Source organism: Kryptolebias marmoratus, linkage group LG9, assembly GCF_001649575.2.
Source record: "Kryptolebias marmoratus isolate JLee-2015 linkage group LG9, ASM164957v2, whole genome shotgun sequence".
Classification (NCBI taxonomy): domain Eukaryota; kingdom Metazoa; phylum Chordata; class Actinopteri; order Cyprinodontiformes; family Rivulidae; genus Kryptolebias; species Kryptolebias marmoratus.
The window spans coordinates 29,059,057-29,067,342 of NC_051438.1; positions in this window are offsets into that span (position 1 = coordinate 29,059,057).

The window sequence follows — 8,286 nt, forward strand, 5'->3', positions numbered from 1 at the left end:
GCTCAGTCTGCAGCTCTTAGCCTGCAGCTCTCAGCCTGCAGCATAGGCTTTTCTCTTTATCATTTATAGTGCAGAGCAAACTGGAATCTCAAAAATATCAGTGTACGAACACACGGAGAACCCTGAGAAGTGCCGTGAATGTTGGGATGAGTTCTTCCAGGAACCAGTGTGGACACAGCTGGGAGGCAGGAAGTTCAAGGCTTCAGTCTCTGAGACGAGCTCATGAGGAATCATTTCATATTTATCTCTTTGTTTAGGTTCGGGCTGCAGTGATGTGTTGATGGCCTCAGGTTCCTCCTGACGTCATCGAACAGAACCTCAGACACATCAGGATCACCTGCTGCCTCCATCCCTGCAGAGGAGAAGATGTTCCTGTTCAGGCGGTGCAGACGTCACATCTGTCCCACAGCTGGAGACGCTCCTGTCTTCTGATGACCTGCTGTCGTGTCTTCCAGTTCATCCTGTCACACAGAACACAGACAGACATCTGTATTTTTATATTAACATTTTCCAGATATTAGTCCCTTCTGTTTCCCTAATTCTTCCGTCCTGTCTGTCCATCTGTCTTCATGTGTCTCTGAAGGAGGACAGCCAAGAACAGGATCATATTTGTAAAAACAGATTCCAGTTTTTCTCCCTCACGCTTGTCTCTGTACGTCTTCTGTCATCACCAAACACACAGGACATGTCCTATGTGAGTCCCACGCTGCAGAATGAAGGACGTCTCTGTCCAGAAAACCGCCATCAAAAACCCAGTTGTCTCTCGGGTCGGGAAACGAGCAGAACCAGAACTCCAGTGTTCAGTTCTTTAGTTTGAGGAGCTGTCTCCCTCCAGGTATCTGTCCAGAGTGTCTCCTGGCTGAGGACGGAGGAGGACAAGCTGGAAGCCTTGGACGGGACTAGTTGCTGGACTGAGATCATCTCGAACAGCTCCAGGTCATCCCCAGGACCCCCTGGACCCCCAGGTCAGAGGGATCCCTGTTGACTGTGTCCTCGTGAATTAAGGACTCTTTTCAAATGTCCATCACTGAACTGACTGAATGTCTTTAGATTTAAGGACAATTTCAAAATAAAAGTCTCTCTGAACGTGTTGATTTCTTTCTGCGTTTGTAAAGGAACCCGGAACCAACATATTTATTGTGAGTGAACGATCCAACAGTCCACTGATGACTTGGAGGGGAAAATATCATTTTTATGTCAGTTTTCTTTCAGATGTAACTTTATTTTTTAAAGCTACAGGAACCCCTTGTTTCTTCTGTGTTATGTTTTAGAAGACAGCTGATGTTTGGAGGTGTTCAGCTGCTGAGCTGATGTAACCCTCAGACTGAATCCAGCTGTTTGGACTCTGTGCAGAATCTGCATCTCGCTGAGTATTTCCTGAAGGTTTTAGAGTTTTTACTGATATCTGAAGGCACTGAATTCAAACCTGAGGGCATGATCTTTTAGTCAAAGACAGACCCAGCTCTTCTTCTGTTACAGCCAGTGTAAAATCACCGTGTTGGCCAGGAGGAGACAGGAAGTCCAGTGTTGGATGGACACAAAGATGGTGATCAAAGTGTTGACTTGGAGAACCATAAACCTGACAGCAGGTTGGTTTCATGGCTCAACAAAAACAGGAGGAGAAATAAGTTTATCTGTATAAAAGCATCCTGATTTTATATGAAAATCCAACCATAATTAATTAGATAAACCCTCCGTTTGTGATGATCACTGCAGGTTGGTTTAATGAGTCCTGCTGGCAGCAGACTGAAGGTTTGGATAAAGCCTGAATGTGCTGCAGCTGGCCTCGATCTGAGGCGAACAGAGACTCTTTGTGTTCAGCACAAAGTCCACAGATAACAGGGCGACTGTCTGTGAGGACCTCGTGTTGCCCTCCCTCTCCCTCCAACACTGAGCGACTCCTCTCTGATCGTTTCTGTCAGAAGCTGCGGGCGGATGGAGCTTCACTCTACATGACAGATCGATCTACTTTATTTAACTGGGACATGTTTTCTCTTAGAGGAGGCGTTAAAATACAGTCCTAGTGCTCCTGAGATGAGCTGGAGACGCTGCAGCAGAACTGAGAATGATTCGAGACACATTTGAGACGCTTCTGTGACTATGAGAGGAGATTTGTTGCAAAATCCAAGTTAAATAAAGAAAATCCAAACTCTCATAGAGTCTACAGTCAGTGATTGTCCTGCGAGCTTCTGCAGCTCCAGTGAGGAACGTCTCAAGACATTTTTGAGGCTCCCTTCAGGAAGTAGTCACCAGCAGGCACAGCTCAGTCAGACACTGGGTTTAAAATGCCCCCCCCCCTCATCCATCCATAAGGTGGCAGAGTATCCATGACGTGGAGCCTGCGTGGCTTCATGCACGCCGGCCTCATTGATGGATAAAACCGTGATTGTGACAACGTCGTGGAATCAGCCTGGAGCAGAAACAACATCTGCTGCTTCGTGATGTTTAACTCCATCCTGAGGAGGTCTGACAGAGTCCTCCCAGGGCGGCATTTAGAGCTCGGTGAGGGTTCAGGAGAGCATCTGTGAGAAACAGAAACCAGCCGGTGCAGCAGCAGGGTCTCTACGTTTACAGTCTAAAAAGTCTTGTAGATCATGGAGGACTGAAGGTGGCGTAGTGTTGGATAAATATTTCTGTAGCCTTTTCTGACCTGTGCTGCCTCCCACATAATAAAAACTGTAAAGTAAATGTCCAGGATGAGAGATGGTGTTTGCCCTGAGACGCTCCGGGGAGGTTTGTTTTCACCATCTGAGGAGTTAACCTTGAGTTGAGCGGTCAAACACGGACACTTGCTTTTTGTCCTGCATTAAACAGAAGCTTCCAACATTTCATCTCCTGAGAGAAATTAGGCCCAACCTTCAGCCTCTAAGCCAAATATGCGTGACGTTGGTGTATTTGTCCTCAGCCGGCCTGTAAAATGTTATCAGGATCTGGTAAATGTCTGGATTTCGCTCAGGGCTCGTGGTTTTGGCTGTCACTTCCTGTCCGGCGGGCCAAAACAAACACACCAATCAGCAGGCAGAGAAATGACCCGGTGGCTTCAGGTGGAACCAGAACTCCATCATCCTGAAACTCAGGAGTTATGTAGAGTAAATATTCACTCTTCTTCTGTTACACAACTGTGAGAAAACTTTTAATTCAAGAGTTTTCTCAAGTAAAACAAAGATTATCAGTAAAGTAAAAGTGCATTCTGGTAATGAGGCAGCAGGGGGCGACCTTTATGATTAAAAACTGAACTGATTGATGAAACATCAAAATGATTCCATGTCTCCCTTGATTTTTGATCTAAATTAACATTTTTATTTAAAGTTTTCTCTTAATCATCAGTTAAAAGTCTTTATGCTTTATTATTTGTCACCTTTTGTCCCATTTGGAGTGAAAATGGAAACTAAAGCAGAGTTTTGTGGCTTGGTTGCCTTTTCTTTGTGCTCCTGAGTCACTTTGTTGACTGGAGGTGTTATTTTGTCAGCAGGTTATATTATTATTCAGATGAACACGCTGTGCACAGGGTTTGTGGAAACACCTCAGAGCCTTTTTAGGGTCTTTTTGCTCTACAGCACATATGTCAAACTCAAGGCCCGCGGGCCAGATCCGGCCCTCTGTTACATTTCATCCAGCCTTCTAGTCTGGTTCAGATCGAGTCTCTGATTCTTATTTTGCTTTAAAACTGAGCCTAATTAGTGAAGTTTTCTCTGACAGTGACTTAGAAGCCAACAGTATATAGTTTTAATTTCTGTATGATCAGGTTTTTGTCTGTTTTAATGTAAAAAACTTCATTTAAAAGCTGAGTGAGGCGTAAGAAATGACAGCTAATGATGAGCTTTTTGAAGTTTGATCTATTTGTCTGTGTTCATTAAAGTCTGTTTGCTCTAAATTCTGTATAATCTGTAACTGGGAAAAGGTCATTGATATTTCTATATGAATGATTTGACATAATACATCTAAAACTAATTAATTTATGCAATTTTTAATAAAAATTGATCATAATTGGCCCTTGGCGAGGACCAGATTTTTAATTTTGGCCCCCTTGCATCACAACCTAATCCTTTAGTTAAACTGGCTCATCAGCAGGTCAGTTGGCAGTGGCGGCCATCTTGAATGGGAGATGACTGAGGCTCATCACTTTGTGCTGCTGCTTTGTGTTTATTTCTCCTGTTCCTGACATCAGTGAAGAACGCCAGCGCCTCGTGGTAACCATGTTCTTGTTTTGACGAGTTCCAGTTCAGACGCAGCCGAGGACTCGGCGTTTGATTTGCATTCCTGAACTTAAAAGGTTTTCCTGATCAGGATCAGACCTGGGAAAGTGAGACATTACAAAGATCCGAATGTGATAGAATTCTTCCTCATCTTTCACTGTTTGCTCCAAAAATCATGAACGTAACAACAAAACAAACACAAACACCCTCAGATAAGAGAAGGGAGGAATTATCATGAAATGTTCTAATCTGATGGAGGAGTGGAGGGTTGGGAGACAACACCACATTTCTGTGGTCGCTAAATATTCCCAGAGGAGGGAATTCATTCCACTAATAAGTCCTGAGAGGAGGGTTTAAAGTCAGATTAGCTCATTTATTATTACCAGGAGCCTCCATCAGCCTCTGAGCTCAGAGGAGTTCATCTCTCTTCTGTCCACACTCGGCTCAAATATTGTGACATTTAGCAGTCTGTTGGCATTTAGCAGCAGCTCTCGAGCTTCGGCTGAAATGAGCCGAGTCAGCGATTCGTGGATCCTGTTGAACCTGCAGAAAGCTTGAAGAAACCTGCGAGGACTAGAATATGGTTTTATTCACTCAGCTTTTCTTAATTTAGCCCAAGAAACACAAAGACCTTCTGACTAAACAGGATTTTTATACAATAATTAAAGTGAAATTACTCTTTTTCTATATTTCCTTCCAGAAAGATCTGATTGTGTCTCAGTGTCTCACTGCAGCTGCAGCTGTTAGCAACAAACTGCTAACAACATTCCTACATCAGTGTCCAAAATGTCTGGAAACGTTCCCGAGGATCCTCCGTTTGACTCTCAGGGCCTCCGGCTCAGGAAATTTGAACACTTTTAAAAGTTCTGCAACACAAATTGTCTCTGGAAATACGGTCAGCAGTCGTCTTAAGTCTGTCTCAAACTGTTCTCCGTTTAGTTTCTGTCATTCCAGAGCTGCATGTTTGTGGCGACATGTATTCAGTTTTTGAACTTTAGTCCAAACATGATGTCCCATGGTATTCCAGGTGAACAGGTCAGCTTTTTGTCTCCAACAGTGAGCTCCAACCTTTATTTTAATTGTATTTAAGCACCTTTTAAAGAACTTTATTTTATTAAAGCTGCTGAGTGGACAAACTTGACTCGCAGCAGACTTTTAATGTAACCACAAACATGAAGTGACATAAAACTCACAAAACAGGATAACAGTTTCTCCGAGGATCAGTAGGACGGATGTTTGACCGCTTCCTGACACGTCGGTGCTGATAAAACTTTATTAGAAGGTGTTTCTGTAAAGTTAACGGTTGAAAAATCGACCCTTTTATTTCCTCTAACTGTGGCTGAACTCTGCAGTTTGGACTCTTTACTCTGTTTTGATCAAAGATAAACATCTTTTACGCATGAATCCCGTTTATGTTCGTAACCTCATGGGTGGCCTGCCACCTCGACGTGAGGAGGAGGAGGAAGAGGAGGAAGAGGAGGAATAAAGGTGCTTTAAGATGGAGCAGAGAAACAAAAGGTCCAGAACTGAACCAGTTCCACCCGCTCCTCTCTCCATCATGGCTTCATTTTCCGCTCAGCTCTTCATCAGCATTAATTCATTCCTGTCGCTGCATCAGTTTAAGACCATTTTAAAGTTTTGAATCCCCTTTTTCTTCTTTTTCTCTTCAGAATGTTTCAGAGACAAACATGGAAGCTGCTTCTTTAAAACCCACGCCAGCAGACTTTAATGGCTGTTTTGCCTTCTTCAGTCAGTCTGACCCTCCTCTTCCTCCTGCTGCAGAAACACAGCAGCACCAAGAAGATTACAGCCCCTTTCCTAAACTTCTCTTTTGTCAGGAACTGATTTAAAAGTGTAAATTATATGTTTACGCCTCATGGTTGAACTGAAACAGTCTAAGAATGCAGCTGAAATAAAAACATCACAAAAACCTTAAAAAATGCAGCTGTTTAAAGAAAACCTGCAGATTTATTTAGACTTTAAGAGGGACTCAAAGTCAGCTTTTTTTCTCTGTCTTTACTTCAATTTAGCTTTAAAGAGCTGGTAAAAGTCCTGAAACTCAGAAAGACTCGAGTGTTTTTAACCCTGAGTGCTTGAAGAGCAGCAGAACGTTTGTGTTTTCAAGGATTTAGTCTTCCTTCCAAAGCGAGTGTGTGAGCGGCCACATGTCCACCTGATGGAGGGTTTCAGGCTGTAATTACACCGAGGACAGCAGAAGAGCTCACCACCAACATTACTCTGTGGACACGCTGTCACCTAAATCAGCCCCGACACACAGAAACCTGATTACCTGCAGAGGAAACAAAAAAAAACACCTTGTAGAGGTGATGATGTCACGGGTTTATGATGCGTAAGGTTTCACCTTATCCACAGGTTGTTAAATGATCAGAAGGTAAAATATTCTGAAAACTTCTCATGTGCAAAACAAGCTTTGATGTAAACATCATACAGATTATAGATGCATAAAATTATGTGTCATTTATTGTATAAAGTGAGGAAAAAACTCTGAATGATCTGAAGAATGAAGGGTGAGTCAACGCAGACGTCAGCAGATGCAGACAGTTTGGTGACGTGTAAACCAGAGAGCCCAACCACAACACACACACACACACCTACATCAGAGAAAAGATCTTCAAGCAGAGCAGTAAAGACTGAACGTGCTCTCAGGTCTCATACAGTGAGACGGTGAGAGCTGGAGAAGCTGAATTAAACAGAACACGAGCTAAAAGCCAAACTGTAAAATGTTAGCTAAAAGTAGCAAACCATTAGCTACAAGCTAAAGGTAAACTAAACTATGATGCATAATAATGTTTGATCTTAACGCTAAAGGAGCTCATCTGGAGAAAAGCAAACCCAGCTGTCAGCACGGCGGTGGAGGGTTGATGGTTTGGGCTCCTCTGTAGACTGTAGACAGATGTTTACCCAGAATGCACTGCAGCTGTCAGCACGGTGGTGGAGGGCTGATGGTTTGGGCTGATTCTGGAGTCAGATGTGACAAACAGGACAATGATCCCAAACACAGCAGAACGGTCCAGAAGCAGAACCAGAACCAGAACCTCAGAGAGCTGAAGCAAAGTGGGCCACAACATATCTGTAAACTTGAACCAGTCGGTCCAGCGGCTGTCAGTCAGTCGGCCTCAGGACGATGGGCGACGGTCCTGAGGGTTTCTTTTCTCTGATTCAGCTCGTCTGGTTTTTCCTTTTCTCTACATTTTCTTTTCAGACCTCCTGACGTGGCACAGAGGCGTTCAGCTGCAGAATTCAATCCTTAAACTCCCTGAAAGTTTGTTACAGCGTGCTGATTTCACTGCCGGGACATGAACCAACCTGCAGAGCTGCAGTTAAATGATTTAGCAGAGAGAGAGAGAGAGAAAAGTAATTACAGAGTGAGTAAAAGACTGCCACGTTTCCATCAGAGGGTGAGGAGGGTGAGGAGAGTGAGGATGGCAGAGGGGACAGGGCGTGAGAGGAGAAAACAACAGAGAGAAGTCATGTTGTAACAAACACCACCTTCTTTTTTTCCTCCTCATCATCAGCTGGACTTCCAGGCAGAATGGAAAACGCCACGTTGCAGCTCCCCCCTCCTCCCTCCCTCCCCTCCTCTTCCTCACCCAGCTGTTCTTCACATCATCGCCCTGTGGGAGCAGACAGAGGCAGTCTACCAAGGCTGCCCAGAGAGGGCGTTGTGAGGAACGCCTGCTTCCTGTCTGTCGGTGGACGGCAGGTGAGCTGAAGGAGCTGAGAGCTGAACGCCTTCAGTGACCTGAGCCTGGAAACATGCTGCAAGACTGTGGAGCGTGCACAGATTGCATCACAGCGGGGTAATCCTGAGTAATCCTGAGCCCAGGTCGCCAAATGTTGCCAAAGGTTTTGTTGGCTGTGGTGACCCCTGAAGAAGGGAGCAGCTGAAAGAACGACAGAAATACGTGACGCTGCAGAAAAAAGAAAAAAGCTTGAAGTGCTGCAGGGATTTCACTCTGATCAGACGTTCAGCTTCAGGCTTGTTGAATTGGACCAAAGGTGGAAGCAGACTGGAGCTGCTGACGATATAAAATTAATGACGAAATTCAAAATGTTGGCAGAATAAAAC